The sequence below is a fragment of the Octopus sinensis genome, linkage group LG4 (genome assembly GCF_006345805.1).
Source record: "Octopus sinensis linkage group LG4, ASM634580v1, whole genome shotgun sequence".
Lineage (NCBI taxonomy): Eukaryota > Metazoa > Mollusca > Cephalopoda > Octopoda > Octopodidae > Octopus > Octopus sinensis.
The window spans coordinates 130,153,646-130,175,807 of record NC_043000.1 but is presented as its reverse complement, the minus strand read 5'-3'; positions in this window follow the sequence as shown (position 1 = coordinate 130,175,807).

Here is a 22,162-nt window from a genome sequence, read left to right as displayed (position 1 = left end):
GTATATCAAATGAAGACGAACCTAAGTGTTACACAACTCGCTTGAGGTTTATTATAGGATATTTTCAAATAGAATTTGCTAAGGAACGATACATCGAAGAGGCCAGGGAACAGAAAAAAGAAGACATGCACCCAACACCAGAGCTGAAGACACCTCCGAAAGGGGGTACCCCGCCACGTCAAAATGGTAGAGGAGTAGGGCTGAAACCGGACGTGGTTCCTCATGATGATGTCTTGAGCTAACTGGATCCTATAAAGGAGCTGTTGTGGTAGCAGACCATGAAACACGGTTGTAATTCCTTTCCTTGCTAAGGAACGATGCGTTGATATTTTGCTCAATTTGATCAAAGCTTGAAGGTCATGAAATCGAAAGAAAAAAAAAAAAAGGAGAAAGAGGAAGAAATGTTGCGAAGAATACTAGCGATTGGTTTCTTAAATTGCAAAGGGCTGTCCATCTTGATGTGAAAGGAGCGAGATAGTTGATTGGAGTGTGCCAGCAGTTTTTATTGACTGGAAAGTACCGAAAGACAAAATAGATTTGAAATCATAACAGTGATCTACGTAACTAAATATCATAATGAATGTCCTGCATTCTACCAGAGTCATCCCTCTATCATCCTTATAAGGGCTATTTTTACAATTTCAAGCCCCTCCTTTTGGGTCACTCTAGCTGATAGGAACAACGAAACTCACTCTCACATGAATCTCTCTAAAAAGGACCCGTTGCGTAATATAATCTTATTACGTTCCCTAGCCAAAGGAAAAAGACAGGATGTTCACAGCTGGAACACCTCTAATCATAGGTCTGCTCTATTTCTCTTCATAGTAAATTTAAATCAATGTGTTAATATTTACAATACGTTGGAATTCATTAACTGCAATATGAAGACTAAGTATTAAAGCTACAGAACAACACCTTTCTTTGGAGGTGACCTAAAATATGTAACGAATTCGCCTCTTTTATCAGCGATGTTGTAAAATGGTTCGTTCGCGCACTTACTCTGTAAAAGATTCAGCATCTGTTAAGGATCTGCGAAACTTCTTTTTATTGCCTTTCTCTCATTCATTTATCACTCTTCCATTTTATTACTCGTCATCTACACACATGTACATTAACACGTACACACACAATCAGACATTTCTCCCTCTCCCCATTTCACCTCACATACTTTTCTCTCTACAAGTCACTTCTCTCTCAAGTCATTTTCCATTCCCCCACCTTTAACTATCACTGAACGTTAAATTCTCCCACCTCCAATTTCTATTGCTACATTATTCCCCCTTCCAGTAACATTAGTTTTTATTATCATGACACTTTCACTCATCAGCATTTATTTTTATCTTTTACTCTACTTTCTACGACTTCCTATCTCTGATTAAACTTTTATTTAACCTTAGAAAAGTTGTCTATTCTAAGGCTAAATAATCAACAACAGCCATTACAACCAAGTAGCAACTATGTCAACAATGGTAAAAATTACTATAACGAATTTAATGTCTTCTAATATTACAGCATTAGGGAAGATGTCGAATAAATTAACTACTCTTTTACTTGTTTCAGTCACTTGACTGTGGCCATGCTGGAGCACCGCCTTTAGTCGAGCAAATTGACCCAGAACTTATTCTTTGTAAGCCTAGTACTTATTCTATCGTTCTCTTTTGCCATGTTGCGGGGACAAACACAGACGCACAAACATATACACACACACATATATATATATATATATATACATATATACGACGGGCTTCTTTCAGTTGCTGTCTACCCAATCGACTAACAAGGCTTGGTCGGCCCGAGGCGATAGTAGAAGACACATGCCCAAGTTGCCACGCAGTGGGACTGAACCCGGAACCATGTGGTTGGTAAACAAGCTACTTACTACACAGCCACTGCTACGCCTAGGAGTAATTATTTTAATCGATCCGATAGGGAGAGAATCAACGTCAACTTTCGCAGGATTTTTTGAGCTGGTTTCCTAATTACAAAAAACAAAAAAGATACTACAAAATTATGTTTTGGATTTACGAAATATGTAAATATCTAATCTATGACCATTAACAACAGTAAATAACGGCTTCTGATTTAAGTAGAGACCAGCAATTTTGAAAGAAGTTTTGTCGACCAGTCACAGTACCGGAGCGGTACTCTATTTTATCGCCACCGAAATCATGACATCTCAAGTTCAGTTTGGCGGGATTTGCACCTAAATGTAAAAAGTGGGAACAGATACAACAAACAAGAAATTTTCATCGAGACTTTAACGATTCTTTTTACTTATTTCCCCACAAGGAGCTAAACATAGAGGGAACAAACAATGACTGACAAAGGGATTAAGCCTATTACATCGACCCCAGTACATAACTGGTACTTAATTTATCGACTCCGAAAGGATTAAAGGCTAAGTCGACCACGGCGGAATTTGAACTCAGAACGTAGCGGCAGACGAAATACCTATTTCTTTAGTACTCACAAGGGGCTGAGAGGACAGACAAACTGATTAAATCGATTAGATCGACCCCAGTGCGTAAGTGGTACTTATTTAATCGACCCCGAAAGGATGAAAGGCAAAGTCGACCTCGGCGGAATTTGAACTCAGAACGTAGCGGCAGACGAAATACCGCTAAGCATTTCGCCCAGCGTGCTAACGTTTCTGCCAGCAACTCACAACCCTCATCATACTTATAATGATATTTAATATTGGCCCAAGTTTAGGAAACGTTTGTGGAGTTAGGGATACAGTCAACTGAATCGATTCTATTATACGACTGGCACTTATTTTATCTCCACTGGAAGGATAAAAAGCGATATCGAACAGGATTCAGAACGCGCAAAACCACTGCAAAATACTACCCTTTTCCTGATGTTCTTCCGATTTTGCTACAATCAACTGCGCAATAACGAAGAACACAACAAAACATTTTAATACTAATATTTCTGACATTGTTAAAATATCGACAAATATAATCAGTATCAGTGGCAATAACCGTCAAGAAACAACAACTGGACTTCCTTCAAGTCACATTCTATAGGCTTACAAAAGGATATTTTGGACATTATAGAGCCTGATATAGAAAGAAGATGCTTGCTAACTGTTGCAATGCCTTTTATTTTACATCTGAACAATGGAACAGGAATAAGCAACATCATAAGAGCTTTAACGACCATAACAATAAGAACAAAAATAGCAGTGACAAATAATGAGAGCATCAATTACAATGAAACAGTAAAACTTTATTTCTTCTCAATTTCTTGGTCCACTATCAACTCGATCAGCCATCTTTCTATCCTGTTCCACTGGTGTCTATGAAGATTCCCATACTGTAAATCAGTGCCCTGCTCAGAGCATCGCCTACCGTGTGTAACGGTAGAGGCATGAGATATACTCTTTTACTTCTTTTCAGTCATTTTGATTGCGGCCATGCTGGAGCACCGCCTTTTAGTCGAGCAAATCGACCCCAGGACTTATTCTTTGTAAGCCTAGTACTTATTCTATCGGTCTCTTTTGCCGAACCGCTAAGTTACGGGAACGTAAACACACCAGCATCGGTTGTCAAGCGATGTTGCGGGACAAAACACACACACACAAACATATACACATACATATATATATACATAAGCCCATCGTATATATATATATATATTTATATATACGACGGGCTTCTTTCAGTTTCCGTCTACCAAATCCACTCACAAGGCTTTGGTCGGCCCGAGGCTATAGTAGAAAGCACTTGCCTAAGGTGTCACGAAGTGGGATTGAACCCAGAACCATGTGGTTCGTAAGCAAGCTATTTACCACACAGCCACTCCTACGCCTATATGCTCAAAATTTATAATGAAGGACGTTTTAATCAGACGTTTGTTGAAGTAACCCATACGAAATCAACCAACCATGTTTATTTGACCGGGAAGAAATAGCAACTAAATTCCTTCAATTAATACTTTATTAGCTTAGAATATCAACGTACAAATTATATAAAGAAACAGAGGTAAAACGGTGTTGTCACTTCTGGAATGTCTGATTGTTTCATCAATCACTGCTGACCCGAGGCTAAAAAAACAACCGTAACAATAGCTAAAATAAAAACACCACCAGACGAAAAAGAATACAACGAAAACAATATCGATAATGTCAAAGGAAAGATGAAGACAGTTTGGATAACTGCATGAGAGACAGAAAATATTAAATAATAGACGCTGTAACGATAACGACAAGAAAATTATGTATTAACAATGTCTTTGCTAATTAACTTGATTTCTTTTGACAAGGCACAAGGTTAATTATAGAAAAGAATAAAGCAATCACAGGATGTTTTCAGAAATTATTTTAAAAGATATCGGTTGGCAGAGGTTCGAGCCAAGAATGAAGACAGCTGTACTATTTCGTTTTTTTTTGTTTTGTGTCTTAACATGGTTGCACAATCAGTTAATGATAGTAGGCAAATCTCCCTCTAAGAACATCATGCCAGATTAAAAATTAACACTTTGGCTTATGTATTTCGTTGTAAAAATTGACTGAAGCAAGTACACGATTACTAAGACAAGAATGTCGTTGATCATAGGTTTAATTAATCAGGGTTAACTTGGGAATAAACAAAGGCCACCATAATCGCAGATGTTCCTCGCATTACGGCTACCTCAGGTTACGGGATTTTTCGCTTATGGAAATTGTAAAATATGATTATGAAAAATTTTGGGATACAGTGAATAATTTTGAACTTACTGAAACAAGGTTAACTTTTAGCAATTTATGACACATAATTGCAACAACATACTATATAAGTTCGCACGTCTATTGTACTTTTGTAAAAAAAGAAACTTATAGCTACTCTGTTTTAGATTTTATCTGTATTAAATAATAAATATCAACCTTCACTACTATCATTCTATTTCATTAACTCTAAATTGATAAGTGGAAACACTGCCATCACAAACTCACTTAATGAATGATCAAAAACAATAGCAACAATAGTATAAACAAGAAAAGCAAACCATCTAAAATGAAAGTGTCGTATTAAATAATGTTTTACTATATCTTAAAATTTTGATGCCATGACTTTGATCTTAAGCAAATGAAGACTGGCTCAAGACAAAACAGCAACTATAGAATTACCAAGAACTATATGATCACCTCCACTACAAATGGTACCCCACCACCACCATCATCATCATCATCAAAACGATCAAAACCAATAAAACAAACGTCACCACTACTATAAATCCATCAGCTGGTCAACTAGGAACACTAATATTTAGACTGAATACCAATGTCTTTAACTACATATGCAGTATGGCAACACAACGGAATGTGTGAATGCTTGAGTATATGTGTCAACAGAGAGTGGGACAAAGTGGACATGTACCTGGTAAACCTCGAACTAGCTCTAATGATATATTACTTCCTTCCATATCTCAGTCTCTCACCCTTCCAACTTCTCATTTCCATTCTTAAATTCATAGCAAGACGAGTCTTTGTTTTCACAAAACACTTCTTTCCTGGTGCTATGCTTTTACTAAAATTTTGTCTTGAATGGTTGTTCCTCGGCGCTGCAATTGCATTTACCGATAATTGAAGACAATTTATTTAGCGAGAAGATGATGTAAGAAGAGTAACATGAGGATAAGAAAATTCCATCATCTCTGACCGTGAAGAATATTGATAATAGAGAGTGATAATTAAAGCGTAAGATTTGCAAGTTCTTGCTGATAATGTCCCACGTCGTGAACATAACAAAATTTTCAAGAAGAGTTTACACTGAGTTTTGTACAAAGAAGCGATGCATCGATTAGCATCAAATAATTTTGGAGGAATTATCCGTCCCTCAAGTAGATGTTGATGACGTTGAACTATAAAATAGAAGTTACATTTCCTCCTCTCCATAACTCGCATCTCTCCAACAAATTTTAACACCTTCGTCAATCTCAACATCTATTGTGATGAAAACCTACTTTGCTACAGTATTACGATTCTAACTTATACTTTAACATATTTCTGTTCAACAGATTATATATATATATATATATTGTATAGTTTAGAAATTGTTATTGTTATGAACACAAGTGGCTGTGTCGGATCATTTATCATGTTATAGCATATAAATGAATGGGAAAGTTAATTTCGTGTTACAGTACGGGTTTTAGGAACACACCACTTTCATAACGCGTGGGATTACTATAATTGCTTGCATGTACATTGTCCAATAAATTAAGATTGCGTACACTCCACCGGCTTCGTGAGCGTTCATCATATATGTAACAACACTGGTCATATTACTGAAGCAATATCAAATTCCTATTGATAATTGTAAATGCTAGGCCGTTGCTGGCAATTTGATGAACAAGTAAACAACAATGGCTATCACCATAGAAAAGATGCGGTTAGAATTTTAGCAAAGACATTAACAGAAACAAACTTAACAACAGAACACAGTCATATAGATAACAGCGTATGTATAATCAACTCAACGCCCATAATTATTTGAGCAACAAAAATCCCTGCCATAACCACAACAATGCTACAGTAACAAAATCAACAATACCGTTATCAGAAGCAACAGAAACTATCATGTTATATAGAACAAAAAAAAAGAGGAGCACGATATTAATAATAAGAATAACAACTACAAAGACAATACGAACCATCAAATGACATCAATCGTTGTTAGAAACAATGATATAAACGACACGTTTATTGATTTTCATTATTGAAGCTAAGCGAATCCCAAAAAGTATATAACTATTAATGATGTTTGCTATTGTTTGGTAATTACTTCGCTCTACGATACATGCAACAACGTGTAATATACAAACATTAAATTATCAAACATATGTCTATGTGTGTATATATGTGTATATATATAAGGTTTGAAATGCACCTTCTTTCATATATATTTCCACTCGTGCGGTACCTTACAACTTCACTTTGTTATATATATATAGATAGATAGATATAAATTCAACACCCATTCAAATCAACGGCTACCAGAAAACGAGTTCATTCTCTCCTTATAACAAATTTCTAATTATAATGGAAACAGAAAATTAGTGAGGCTTCCTAGCCTTAGCTTCTAATGAAAGAATTCAGTTCTCTTGTACACTCTGTTGTATTCGTTTAGTTTATTTTTGAATAGTATAGTTTATTGCATGTGAAAAAAAAAATCTCCCTGCGACTTATGGAATCTGCTCATTGACGCAATTCTCCAGCATCCATAAAACAATTTATTTGTCCCCAAAATTATTAGAAGGAAAGTGAAATAGATAAACCAACGATTGCGTAAAGACGTCGTTGAACACGTAATATTTTGTATAAATATATATGTTCTCTATGGATCCTTGTATAAACGTATGTAATGGGTGCATGAATATACGTATGTAACATTTATATATATATATATATATATATATATATATATGAATAAATAAATGGAGTTTAACGCAGGTGTAAATCAAATATTTTTACTTTCGACACATGTTTCCGTGTTAATTGTTAACAAGTTAAAAATACACTCATATATATATATATATATATATATATATATATATATCTTTACTCAAATCAGTTTAGAAAGCCAATAACGGTCTCGTATGTTGTGCGTAGACCTACTTTCAAACATCTTTATATATTAATATATTTTATATCGTATATGTAAAGCATAATATGTTATAAATGTATGTATATTATTGTAATTGTCAGTTTAGTAAATAGATAAATAAGTTAACATAATGTAATGTCTAAAAGTTCATGAACTACATATTGATCCCCTCCTTTTTCTTATTGCTCTCTCTCTCTCTCCCTATATATATATATATATATATATATATAGGGAGAGTTTACGAAAAAAACAAAAGACGAAAACAGGTGGTGTACAAAACAAACAGATGTATTAATATAACGCTCATGAATAGAAAAAGTCTTTTACGTTTCGAGCCTACGCTCTTCTACAGAAAGGGACACAGAAAAAACAATAATATATATATATATATATATATATATATATATATATATATATATATATATATATATATATATATATATATATATATATATTATATATATATATATATATATATATATATATATATATATTGTGATGTTCTGATGACTGAACAGTTCAAAAAGACTTGATAAACTTGAGAGTTGCGTAATGCATTACATGATTTTACGTGCATACCACATACATGACAACAAGTTGTTTATGCCACAACAAAAACTTTTAAAGAAACGATTGTGGCGGCAACCCATTCGTCTATTTTCTTTTTTGTATGTTTGTGTCTATATATACATATATAATAAAAACAGATGTGCGAACTTAAACGCCATTCACCCTCTCTTTCTCTCTCTCTCTCTCTCTGTATATATATATATATATGTGTGTGTGTGTGTGTGTGTGAGAGAGAGAGAAGAGAGAGAGAGAGAGAGGGAGGGGGATATATTTATATATATTTAAGTCGCACTCTTTGCTTGTTACGAGTGAAACTAATAACCTGCTCCTATTTCATGAGGTGAAAGCGGATTAAAGATAAATACTGCGTTAGATAGGAAATCATTTTATCGCAGATATCCTTTCCAGCAACCTGCTATGAACTACCGGAAGTTAGCTGATCTGAAATGCAAATGGTTGTGTCTTGCCTTAAGCTACAAATAATAATAAGAAGAAGAACAACAACAAAACCGCTTTCAAATTTTGGCACAATGCCTGATATTTCGCAGGGAATGAATAAGTTGATTACGTCGACCACAGTACTCATCTGGTACTTATTTTATCGACCCCGAAAGGATGAAATGTGAAGTCGGCATCCGCGTAGTTTAAACTCAGAACGTAAAGGCGAACGAAGTGCTACTAAGCATTTTGCATGACTCTGCTAATGATTCTGCCAGCTCACCAATAATGATAATAATAAGGGTTTTAATTTTTTGACACGAGGGAAGCAATTTTGGGGGAGGAGATGAGTCGATTACATCGACTCCAGCCTTCAACTGGTACTTATTTTATCAACCCCGAAAAGATGAAAGGCAAAGTCGACCTCGGTGGAATTTGAACTTAGAACGTAGTGGCAGACAAAATACCTATTTCTTTACTACCCACAAGGGGCTAAACACAGAAAAGACAAACAAGGACAGACAAATGGATTAAGTCGATTATATCGACCCCAGTGCCTAACTGGTCCTTAATTTATCAACTCCGAAAGGATGAAAGGCAAAGTCGACCTCGGTGGAATTTGAACTCAGAACGTAGTGGCAGACGAAATACCGTGAGGCATTTCGCCCGGCGTGCTAACGTTTCTGCCAGCGCACCAATAATCATAACAATAAGAAGAAATAAACAAAAATGATAGCAATAAATTTTAATATACATGTGTGTGAGTCAATTAATCTACATATGAATGGGCGCTGTGGATGTGTCCTGATATAAGTCATTGGTATATAGAATGAAGAGGCGGCGAGCTGGCAGAAACGTTAGCACGCCGGGCGAAATACTTAGCGGCATTTCGTCTGCCGTTACGTTCTGAGTTTAAATTCCGCCGAGGTCGATTTTGCCTTTCATCCTTTCGTAGTCGATACATTAAGTACTAGTTACACACTGGGATCGATGTAATCGACTTAATCCTTTTGTCTGGCCTTGTTTGTCCCCTCTATGTTTAGCCCCTTGTTGGCAATAAAGAAATAAGAATGAAGATAGTGGGGAACAAATCTGAGCGCAGATCACACTTAGAGCTGGTTGAAACAGCTTTCTTACCTTTCATAGTGGTATGTATTCGTTTATGTGTGCACTATCTTCACTTTGTGATTTTGGTTTAGTTACAGGAAATCCTTGTTTGGCTGAGAACTGCAGACACCCCCACATAAGTTTTGTATATATATATATCTACAAATAACTTATCTAAGTGTTTCCAGTTTTCTCTTAAGAATGCAGAATGAGAATCAAAAGAAAGATGGTTGTCGTTTGTAGCTGATGGGGAGGGGGTGGGCAAAAAATGAGTTTCCTTGTACTCTCGCCTATATGTACACACACACACACGGATGTGGGGTAAGCAGCTTGATTTCGAACCACATAGCTCCGGGTTGAGTACCACTGCATGGAGGCTTGGGCGAGTATATTTTACTCCAACCTCGGGTCGACCAAAGTATCGTGAGTAGATTTGGTGAAAGGAAAATGAAAGAATCCCGTCGTGGGTGTGTATGTCCCCACCATCCGACAACCGTTACCTGCTTCTTTACGGTCTCATAACAATGGTTTATCACAAAGAAGCAAATAGAATAAATACCAGGCTTAATAAGTACTTGTGTTAATGTTTTCGACTAAAATCTTCAAGACGGTACCCCCAGCATGGCTGCAGTTCAATGGTCTATTGATTTAAAGAAGTAAAAGACCATATATGTATTATGTTTGTATGCGTGTGTGTGTGTGTATGTATGTATATATATATATATATATATATATATATATATATAAAGAGAGAGAGCATTCTTAGTGGTTAGGGCATTCGGCTCACGATTGTAAGATCACGAGTTCGATTCCCGGCGACGCGTTGTGTCCTTGAGCAAGACACTTTATTTCACGTTGCTCCAGTCCACTCAGCTGGCAAAAATGAGTTGTACCTGTATTTTAAAGGGCCATCCTTGTCACACTCTGTGTCACGCTGAATCTCCCTGAGAACTACGTTAGGGGTACACGTGTCTGTGAATTGCTCAGTCACTTGCACGTTAATTTCACGAGCAAGCTGTTCCGTTGATCGTATCAACTGGGATCCTCGTCATCGTAACCGACAGAGTGGTCCTTTTTATATATAGCAGCAACACACTAGGTTAGATTAAACTGAATGCCCCCCCCCCCTCGTACCTAGTATTCAGTCAAAACCAGAATTCATGATGGCAACGATTTAGATACTTAACGACTGAGTTATCTTTACTACATTTTGTTATGCATTTGACCTAGACAAACAAGAAAACCGAACAGGAAACTGAAATGGTAAATGTAGCTGAAAGACAAATAAAAATAATGTACAATGACATCATCTGTATATAAAGAAATTTCATCTATTTGTTTCTTAATAGAATGTATTTCATGTTCCCGGAGGGTTAATCGTACTACCTTCAATTCCTCCTTCTTCTTCTTCTTTTTTTTCTTCTTTTTCGCTTTCTTTTTCTTCTCTTTCTTTTTCTTCTCCCCCTTCTTCCCTTCTTCTCCTCCTTCTCCCCCTTCTTCGCCTTCTTCTCCTTCTTCTTCGCCTTCTCCTCCTCCTCCTCCTCCTCCTCCTTCTTCTTTTTCTTCTCCCCCTTCTACTTGTTCTTCTTCTCCCCTTTCTCCTTCTCCCCTTCTTCTTCTTATTATTCTCCCCCTTCTTATTATTGTGTTCTGCATTCATTATAATCTCGGTAAAATGATTCTGAATCTAATCACATTTATATTAAATGGCTAGGTAATGTTTGTTAGTGCTCTGAGCTTTTTTCTTTGCTAAGATATGTATGAGTATTATATTTGATTTTTAATTATTTGAATTCTTCCTGTAAAGAAGTTGTTGTTTCCTAATAAAGATACAAAGCTACAACGTATGAATATAGATGGTAAAAACAATGTTACATATTGTACTTGCGAGAAGTATTATCAGAATATTAATGACGTGTAAAGTCACGATATTTCGTTATGTAGCAATAATAAACAAAATATATTAAATGGTTTTATTAGTCAACACTGCTCTATTGTGTTAGCAGTGCTTTTACATCACTTGATCTATAGAAAGTATAGCTAGCACTGATTTTGTTAAGACGCCAGAATGTATTCTATAGAGAATCTGTAGCGATAACCGTGACAAATTTTATGGGAGTCTATGTATCTATGTATGTAATCTTCATCTTTGTAAATTGGATAACGACAACAACGATAATTGTTATTTGCTGAGCTTCAGAAAAGTCTTGCATATTTTTACTGTTCCGCTCACTGACTATATTTGTAAAGCCCACGTTAGCTAGTAGCAGTGTGCGTATGTGTGTCTATGCGCGTATACCTACGTACTTATGTATGCTTCATTTTCTTCTCTTACTTTTTTTTTACTTATTTGAATTCTTTCTATATGGAAGAATCTAGTTTCAAATTTAGAAACAAATCTTAATCGCTAGTATTTGGTTAAGGAAAGTGATATCTATTACATGTTGAATTTCAAGAAAAAAGCTTCTACATAAATTTGCTCTTCGACTTCCCAAATGTATTTGTGAAATGTATTTTAGTTAATCATTTTCTTTACGTGCAAATCCTAGCTTTTCGAGTTTGTCGCTTAAAAATTTACTATTATAGATAAATAAACAAAAATTATTGATATAATCAATGTTGAGAAGCTTCAGATATTCAAATAATTGTTCAAAAATATTGTATTTCTCACTGATACTGTAAAAACTTTTACTTCTATAGGACAGCTCATTTCCATGACTATATATGAGTTTTCTTTTGAGTTTCAAATACTTATATCAGTCCTGTTATGTTTACGCCTAACCGAAGATTTGATGAGAATGGCCAATCAACAATTTTTGTGTTTGAGTGTACGTATGTATTGAACATTAAGAGCATTGTATTTATCCCAGGGTAGTTTCTCTTACAGATGGTACTGTAAATTCTTTTAGGAATAACAACATATCACAATTAGAGGCAATATCTGGATGACGCTTTCGGTCAGCTGCGAATCATGTGTAATATTTTCCACATAAGTGTTACTTGATGTCAAATTTCGCTTGCATCTTGGAGGCTTATAAGCTTTGTTCTGTCTTTCGTTTACTGGATATTTCGTAGTTGTTCTTGCTCTTGGCTTGCAAAAAACGTAACCTTTCAGATGTGACTGGTTTTTATCAAGTTTATTGATAACATACCATGCATAACCTTTTTGCAGTAGGCGAAGTGTTTCTCTCATAGATCTTTTTCGGCGTATGCAAGTCCTGTAATTCGATATAACGGTCACGGTTACAAAAGAAGCTACACGTCATGTTAATATTCTCACCATCCTCAAGTCTTCAGGAATTATACTCTGGCATAACCCTTCTCTGTATGCAGAGCATGTATATAAACATTGTACGCATATACTTATGTATACTATGATCTTGTTTTTCATTTAATAGTGATTCTAGTACAAATGTTACAGTGGTTAACGGTTACTGTGAAGAGAATTTTATTGCTTCTTCAGGTGACTCTGTGGTGGAGGTGGGTTATACGGTCATTTATTCGGTTTCTTGGAGATTTTGTGTAGGAGGGAATATCGGGAGGAAGGTAAGATGGAGCTTTCTCACCCAAAATCGTAAACATTTTATCGCTTTAATATATAAAGATAGCATGGAACCAAATGTGCATAAGTCCAATGTTAAGAGTGTATTGTCATCCACTGTGGCAGATATGAATGTTATCTATCACAACTGCAAACTGACGTCTATAGAGTAATGATGTTTAGCTGTTATGGTGAAGAACAAATATCCAAGAGATAGGCGTATACATAAATATGTAGAGAGCAAAAGTTTAAAACAGTATTAAGAGATAAAAATTACAAAGTTATGAGTACATCGACTAAACAAAGACAATATCGAATCGTGTGTTTAATACACCCGACTCGGTTTTTCTTAAAAGGCACACTTTATATTATTAGACTTAAAAATTGAAAAGTATATTAATATAATCCACTATATTAATGTAAATGTTATGACATATTCCGGTGATAATTTCTACGAATTAAACTTCTCACATAATATTAGGTATCATACACGTTTTGGAAAAACCTGTGATAGAAAACAATATTTACACTAATTTCTTAACATATGTATAAATCAACCACTTGTTTATGTGTGTGTACGTGTATGTGTGTTACATGTATGTGCACAGCTACTCATGACTTCAAAAATGTCTGTGCATATGTGAATCTTATTTAATTAACTTCTTGAATGTTTTACATATTACGACAGCGACTTTTGATTGCTCGTAGCTGTAATCTCTTCATTAGACGTATTCTTAGTGGTTTTGTAAAACCCATTTTCCCAACTAAGTACTCTTATAATTATAACGTAGAAATCCGAAGCTATAATCCCGACGGATTAGCTGCATATTTCTCATCTGTTTCACATAAATGTTTTCTGTAACAATATTTTGGCATCTACTGGACAATTGATTTCAACTGTTGTGCATAATTTCTTTTCTTGACCCAGATTATAGCTGATCTGTGATACTTGCAATTTACTGAATCCTTGACATTTCACCAGTATTCTTTCATAATGTGTGATTGTAACCCCTACACCACTTACTATTCTTATACCCAAGAGATTATCCCTTCTACGGAAATAGCAAACTCTTCATCAAATTACATATTCTATCCTGCAAATGAAAGAAAACACTTAATAATGTGGCCCGAAATACACTATATCTGATAAAGAAAAAGAAAAAGACCAGTTTTGTCTGATCGGGCTGGCAGAGAGTTAAAAGAGAGTTAGTTTAGTTATAAATAAATTAAACTGTTAAAACGGGCATTTTTCGATTTGTGTCTCACTTGCTGGCATCTATAAAATATCACAACCAATCAGTTGTACTTTTGATACGTAACTGCTATACTCAACTAGACATATGTTGCTAGAAGTTATTTAGAACTTCTATGTATTCTGTAGCCATGTTCGAAACACAACAGTTATATTTACTGCGGATAATTTTCTGTGCAGTTACAAATATTTAGTAATGTCGCTATTTTCAGTGAAGAGTCATTTGTAAAGATACTTTTAGCACTGTAATTAAATGAAGAAACATCAATTAAAGACGATAATAAATCGTTGAATTTTAATTACTTGCGACAAGGTAACTTCACTGTAATAGCTTTACATCGTACATATTTATCATTGTAAGTAATTTTGCGACACATTGGAAAAGATATATCAGAGGAATAACTACAACATTGCGATTGTTTTGAGTTTTATAGTGTACAGCTTTCTATAAATATTGTAAGATACAATTAATTCATCATCTTGTCTTTCTATAGACACTTATTAATTTGTAAATTCTATTTAATTTACTAAACGCACGCATGGATGAAGATTGTGCATTGATATGTATTCATATATATAATATATGTATGGAAGTGTGTATTTCTGTGTCTTTCTGTGGGTGAATGTGTGTGTGTGTGTATATATACATACATAGGTGCACGTATCTATGTGTGTGTGTATGTGTAAATAGCAAGGTGAGTGGATTTGGGCATATTTAATAAGCTTTCAAATGGAAAAGGTACTGAAGGAGAAACAGCGCTATCCTCAATGACTCACACATCACGTGACGAATCATCTCTTTTGTATGATCTTACTGATTCTGTCACAAACATATTTATTCTCGCTTCTAAATGTATATATGGACGCACACACACATGTACATAACCACACACACACACACACACACACACACACACACACACACCACACACACACACACACACACACATATATATATTATATATATATATATATATATACACATACATAAGAGTATATAACTATGATATAGGAATACCTGTACGTTCACATACAAAAAACATATATATATATATATATATAGGTTTTTAGATAAATTATGTCCAACGAAGCATCTATCCTCCTAGCAAACCATTTGTCAATGTAACATGTAACCATATCATGTGTGCATTTAAAGATTCAGTAACCAAGTAAAGGCAGACTTCTACTGTCTACATCTGTTCACTGAGCTATAAATTTATACATCAACATACTATTAACACATAGCTGCCATGAACAGAAATAGATGTATCGTCGTTTGCTACTTAGTAGAGGAGGGCTGAGAATAGCTGACCTTGTTTACCAGGCACCAGCCCGAGTCCTTATATGTAATAATAAACGCAATATATATATATATATATATATATATATATATATATAATGCAGTGAGATGTGCGTATGTGTATATTCAATCAGAAACATAAGAGCATGCCTATGTATCTAGCCTGCAGGCGTTTCAAAACGCTATATGCTCTGTATTAATTCGTGCGCATGATTCGAAGATATAAGGCTTATGACGTAGAGTGCATAAATATATATATATATATATATATATATACACGTGTGTGCGTGTATCTGTATTATAATTGTATGTGTGTTAGTGTAGTATTGTGTGAGTTTGGGTGTTAGATGGATGGGGAAAGGAGACGTAAAGAACAGAGGGTGAAAGAAACGGAGTGTATCAGAAATAGCATAGCTTGCGTGTTCATGGATGTTTAACAACCAGTGTAATTTTTGTTTCTCTTCTGACACTCTTTACTCACGCTTACACACACATACACAGTCAAAGAGGTACCTATGCGCACACATATTCAGTCTATGTTCGTCTTTATAATTAATTATAGCAGAATACGTTGTACTGTAGTTCATTTGATAACAGTTTTGGGAACTTGATCCCAGTGTTAAAAAATACATATATATGTTTGTTTGTATGTTATATGTATGTGCGTATTAATAAGTGCATATAATATATACGCCTTTTGCGGGACAAACGGGAGTAGCATGTATATAGGGATCGGCAAAATGTTACATAAGTCACTCAACGTCGAGAGTTTCGTAATGACATTTATCAAACTATATGTGTGTGTGTATGTGCGCGCGTATGTATGTATGTATGTATGTATGTATGTATGTAGTATGTATGTATGTGAGAGAGAGAGAGAGTATCCATATACTGGCAATTTACATCGATGCATATATAACGTTTTACATTTCCATGTGTATCATACATATTTCTCTTATCTCTCTCTCTCTCTCTCTCTCTCTCTCTCTATATATATATATATATATATATATATATATATATATATATATATATATATATAATATATATATATATATAGAGAGAGAGAGAGAGAGAGACGCAGGAGTGGCTGTGTGGTAAGTAGATTGCTTACGAACCACATGGTTCCGGGTTCGGTCCCACTGCGTAGCACCTTGGTCAAGTGTCTTCTACTATAGCCTCTAGCCGACCAAAGCCTTGTGAGTGGATTTGGTAGACGGAAACTGAAAGAACCCCGTCGTATATATGTATATGTATATATGTATATGTGTATATAAATACGTGTATGTGTGTGTCTGTGTTTGTTCCCCCAACATCGCTTGACAACTGACGCTGGTGTGTTTACGTCCCCGTAACTTAGCGGTTCAGTAAAAAAGTCCGAAAGAATAAATACTGGGGTCGACTTGCTCGACTAAAGGCGGTGCTCCAGCATGGCCGCAGTCAAATGATCGAAACAAGTAAAAGAGTAAAGAGAGTAAAAGAGTAAAGAGAGTACACACTCAGGGAGAGAGAGAGAACTTTTCTTTGAAATGCGTTGTACCAAATACACGACAGTGTTCAACTTTAATCTGTTTTTCTCGTTTCTTTTTGTCTCTTTTTCTTTTGTCAGCGAGTTTCTATACGTGTTAAGTAGCTCTTTGTTTAGATTGCGTAACTCCACGAAAGACCTCTTGTTCTCAATGAATCTTACAAGGAGTCATGAAAATGAATTAATGATTATTTATGGTTTTTAAAATAGTTTTAAATATTTCAGAATTTCCTTAGGTGACTTTTATAGTTTATTTCTCCTATGTTGTATTAGAGCGTCGATTTCTGCTTTATACTTTGTTTCTCATTAATCTTCCATCATTTATCTATTATTCTTTTGTAGAATTCAGTACAAGATGGTACTGGTGTCAGCTAATATTTCTCCTAAACTATGGCGACGAGATGGCAGAAACGTTAGCTCTCCGGGCAAAGTGCTTGGCGGCATTTTGTCTGCCGCTTCGTTCTGAGTTCAAATTCCGCCGAGGTCGACTTTACCTTTTATCCTTTCGGGGTCGATAAATTAAGTACCAGATACGCACTGGGGTCGATATAATCGACTTAATCCGTTTGTTTGTCCTTGTTTGTCCTCTCTGGGTCGTAAAGAAATAGGTATTTCGTCTGTCTTTACGTTCGGAGTTCAAATTCCGCCGAGGTAGACTTTGCCTTTCAGGCTTTCGGAGTCGATAAATTAAGTACCAGTTGCATACTGGGATCGATCTAATCGACTGGCCCCTCCCCCAAAATTTCGGGTCTTGTGCCTAGAACAGAAAAGAATATTTTTCCCAAACTGGTCTTGTTTTGTTTTCTTTATAATATGTTGTCATGATTTCTTTATGAATGCACACACACACACACACACACCACACACACACACACACACACATATACGCACACACGCACATATCTATATATGGCGGCTCAATTTACATTACCCGTATATTTGCATTCTTTCATTGTTTTATAGCTCTTGAAACCAGACGTATCTATAGCAATTTAACAATTATATTATAGTTCCATTTTTTTTTTCTTACGCCTTACATAAAATTGTTAATATGGATAGTTAAGGCATGAATAAACAATATAATTGAATGCAAAAATACATAATAGAACTAAAGAAATAATTGAAAGTTTGAAAGCAGAAACAAGAAAATATATCCTAAAGGTTTGGTTTGTGCACGGCACTGTGGCATTAACAACATTCTGCTTGTTATTTTTTATACTGTCTTTTTTTTTGGGGGGGAATTAATATAGTAATGATGATGATGATAATAATAATATAATAATAATAATAATGATAATAATAATAATAATGATAATAATAATTATTTCAGTGATAAGTTGGTGATAATGGGTAATTTTTTGGTGAGGGCGTTAGCGAGACTTTTGTTGATGAAGATATGGATGGAAAGGAAGAAAATGAAAGCTATCATTTACAATCTTATTATTCTAATTGACTATTGCTGCTGCTACCACGGCAATGTCATTAATGATGGTGCTACTACAACTGATGCAGTGTAGGGTGAGCTGGACGTGGGAGTTGTAATAATGAACGTTATGACGAAGTTGATTACAAAAAATAAATTAATAGGCGTAGGAGTGGCTGTGTAATAAGTAGCTTGCTTACCAACCACATGGTTCCAGGTTCAGTCCCACTACGTGACACCTTGGGCAAGTGTCTTCTACTACAGCCTCGGGTCGACCAAAGCCTTGTGAGTGGATTTGGTAGACGGAAACTGAAAGAAGCCCGTCGTATATATATATATATCTTTGTGTGTCTGTGTTTGTCCCCCACCCAACATCGCTTGACAACCGCGGTTCAATAAAAGAGACCGATAGAATAAGTGCTAGGCTTACAAAGAATAAGTCCTGGGGTCGATTTGGTCGACTAAAGGCGGTACTCCAGCATGGCCGCAGTCAAATGACTGAAACAAGTAAAAGAGTAATAATGAAATACTACGTGTTATCCACATTACCATATAACGTTACATACCGCAGCTATTACAATACACTACTAATACTATGGTAGTAGTTGTAACAGTAGTAGTTGTAACAGTAGTAGTTGTAACAGTAGTAGTTGTAGTAGCAAAGTTATCATAGGTGTCGTCATTATCAGCATCATCATTATTATCCGGACAACAACAACAATTATAACCTTTTCTACTCTAGGCACAAGGCCCGAAATTTTGTGGGGAGGGGCCAGTCGATTAGATCGACCCCAGTATGCAACTGGTACTTAATTTGTGGACCCCTAACGGATGAAAGGCAAAGTCGACCACGACGGAATTAGAACTCAGAGCGTAAAGACAGACGAGAGAATTGGGTATTGTTAAACGCTAGCTAATATGTTACATGGTGTGCTATGTCAGCTTTTTTTCTTCCCTAGGTTAAAGAATGATAAAAGAATGGATTAAATGTTTCACAGTATTTTTCTAATTAATTAATTCCAGTACGTATTTGAATAAAAATAACGTTGGATTTCAGCTATACTATTATTATTATTATTATTATTATTATTATTATTATTATTATTATTATTATTGAGTGAGAGAGCAGTGCTGCATGCCATCATAGTGACACTGGAGTAAAATATGCCCATCATGACGACCCGTCTGATAAGGGTACACCAGGCACATGCATCACAACCATTTGTGCGTGACGTGATGATCTCATATCAAGATAAACAGCACATGACCTTGCAGATAGGGCCCAGTTAGAATTTTCTTCTGGTCAAGTAAGCCATCCCGCTCAAAAGGTCTCTGAATAAGGGTTGTTTAAGGATGTTGAACGAAACACCCGTGATTCCAGAGGTGAATTATTCAAACCCCAAAGAATCCCTCTCAACACATGGCTATGATACTCCCCCACTACTTCAGCTTGTGATCAGAGATGCACATTTCGTCAGCCACTAAGGGACATGGTCAACTGGTTAAGGTCAAAAAGCTAACAAGCAAATCTGTGGTATTGAGCAGAATATTTGCTGTAGCCCATCTTTTATACCAAGACAAAACAATGTACACGATAACACTTCCAATCAGTTAAGATCAGAATCCACGAGGGCCACTGCCTGGTACTCCATTAGGGCATTTATTATCATTATTATTATTATTGTTATTATTATTATTTCTTATATGATGGAAACGTATTTTTAAAAAGGAAATATTTAAGAGATAATTAAATAATAACGTAATAAAGCATTGTAAAATTGTTACGTTTAACCTGTGATATTTTTTACTGATATAAGGTTCATTCATTTCATAACATCTAGTTCTATGGAATGTTTCATTAAGACGATATCAACCTTTCAGTGCGGCCAGTACAGTGTACTTGTACAATAATGATTAAATTTGAGCTTGTTAAAACTTTGAAGTCGTATCATTGAGATATCGTCAGCTTTTTAGCCGGCGCAAATATGATATATTTTCTTATCCATAAATGAAAAGAAGCAATGTACACGTATAAAGAATTGGACATATTTGATCAGAAGAGTAATGAGTTCTTAAAAAAAAAATTATTACATTTCTTCTTTTTTGTCTAGTAGTTAAGCAAATCGGAACAAAGACAGGGAGAACAAGCATATAGACACGCGCACACGCGTGAGTGTTTGTATCAAACTGAGATGGAAACTGTAATACAATACCAACTAGAAATATCTTTTTATAGAAACTCAATGATGATTTTTCTATAACTAATTATATTTGATGAATGACCTCTGTCCAAAACGTTAAACTTATCGAATCGTCATTGCATCTGAAATATATAGTTTTAGAAACTCTCTTCGATTTTACTCTGACTAAAATCCTCTGCTTTAAATCAGATTTTCTTCTAATATGAGACTTCCTAATTAATATAATATTTTGGACACCGCTGAAAAATCTTACTCATATTAGTAATTAAAACAGAACATCGTGATTTTATTATTTCTTCAACACTACAAATATGAAAACTTAGGCGAATGTACGAAACTACTATTGTTACACATGACATTATTTGCGCACCTGCTCTTTTGTTGCTAGTGACTGCTATTCTTGCCTCTGTTGTTGCTTAGAAAACCATAGTTCTCGTTATCAATAAGTACATAACTTGTTTCTTGTCATTTCTATCTGCGGTCGTTGCTTGGCGATAGAACTTACCAGAAGCAGTTTTGTAATTATTGTAATACAAACTTTTCTTATACAATCATTAGCTATACACATTCAAGAGTTCTAACGAAATATATGAAATATATATTTACAACATATATCAACAATTCGTTTCTAATTAAACCGAATCATATCCATGCACACGTATATGACAACGCAAATACAAGTATGAATACATACATACATATGTATATATGGGTGTGTATATAAATATGTATATAAATATGTATGTGTATATATATATATATATATATATATATATATGTATATACATACACACACACTTTTTTTTACACACATGCGTATTTATACATATCTATATTGATATATAAGCAAATATACACACTCTGTGTGTGTCACGTCAATTAGACGGGACTTAACTTATTGCTGAAAACTGAAGTACCAGACACAGTCTGTTACTTTGAAAAATTATTAAAGTATATGCAACTAGCAATCATCTATTATATTGAACACTAGCTGTGAGACACAGCAAGAAAGAAATTAGATATGGATATTAGGTGGTATAAATTGAGCAATTTTTTTTTATTTTGTTTTCAATTTTGATTCCTAAATCCAAGCCTATTGCGTAGATGAGAAGCTTGCAAGCGAGGTAAACAACTGGATGTTTGAATTTCAACGCCCTGGACTCAGGGCGTCTTTTAACACATATTTTATTACCATACAACTTCGCATTTGTTC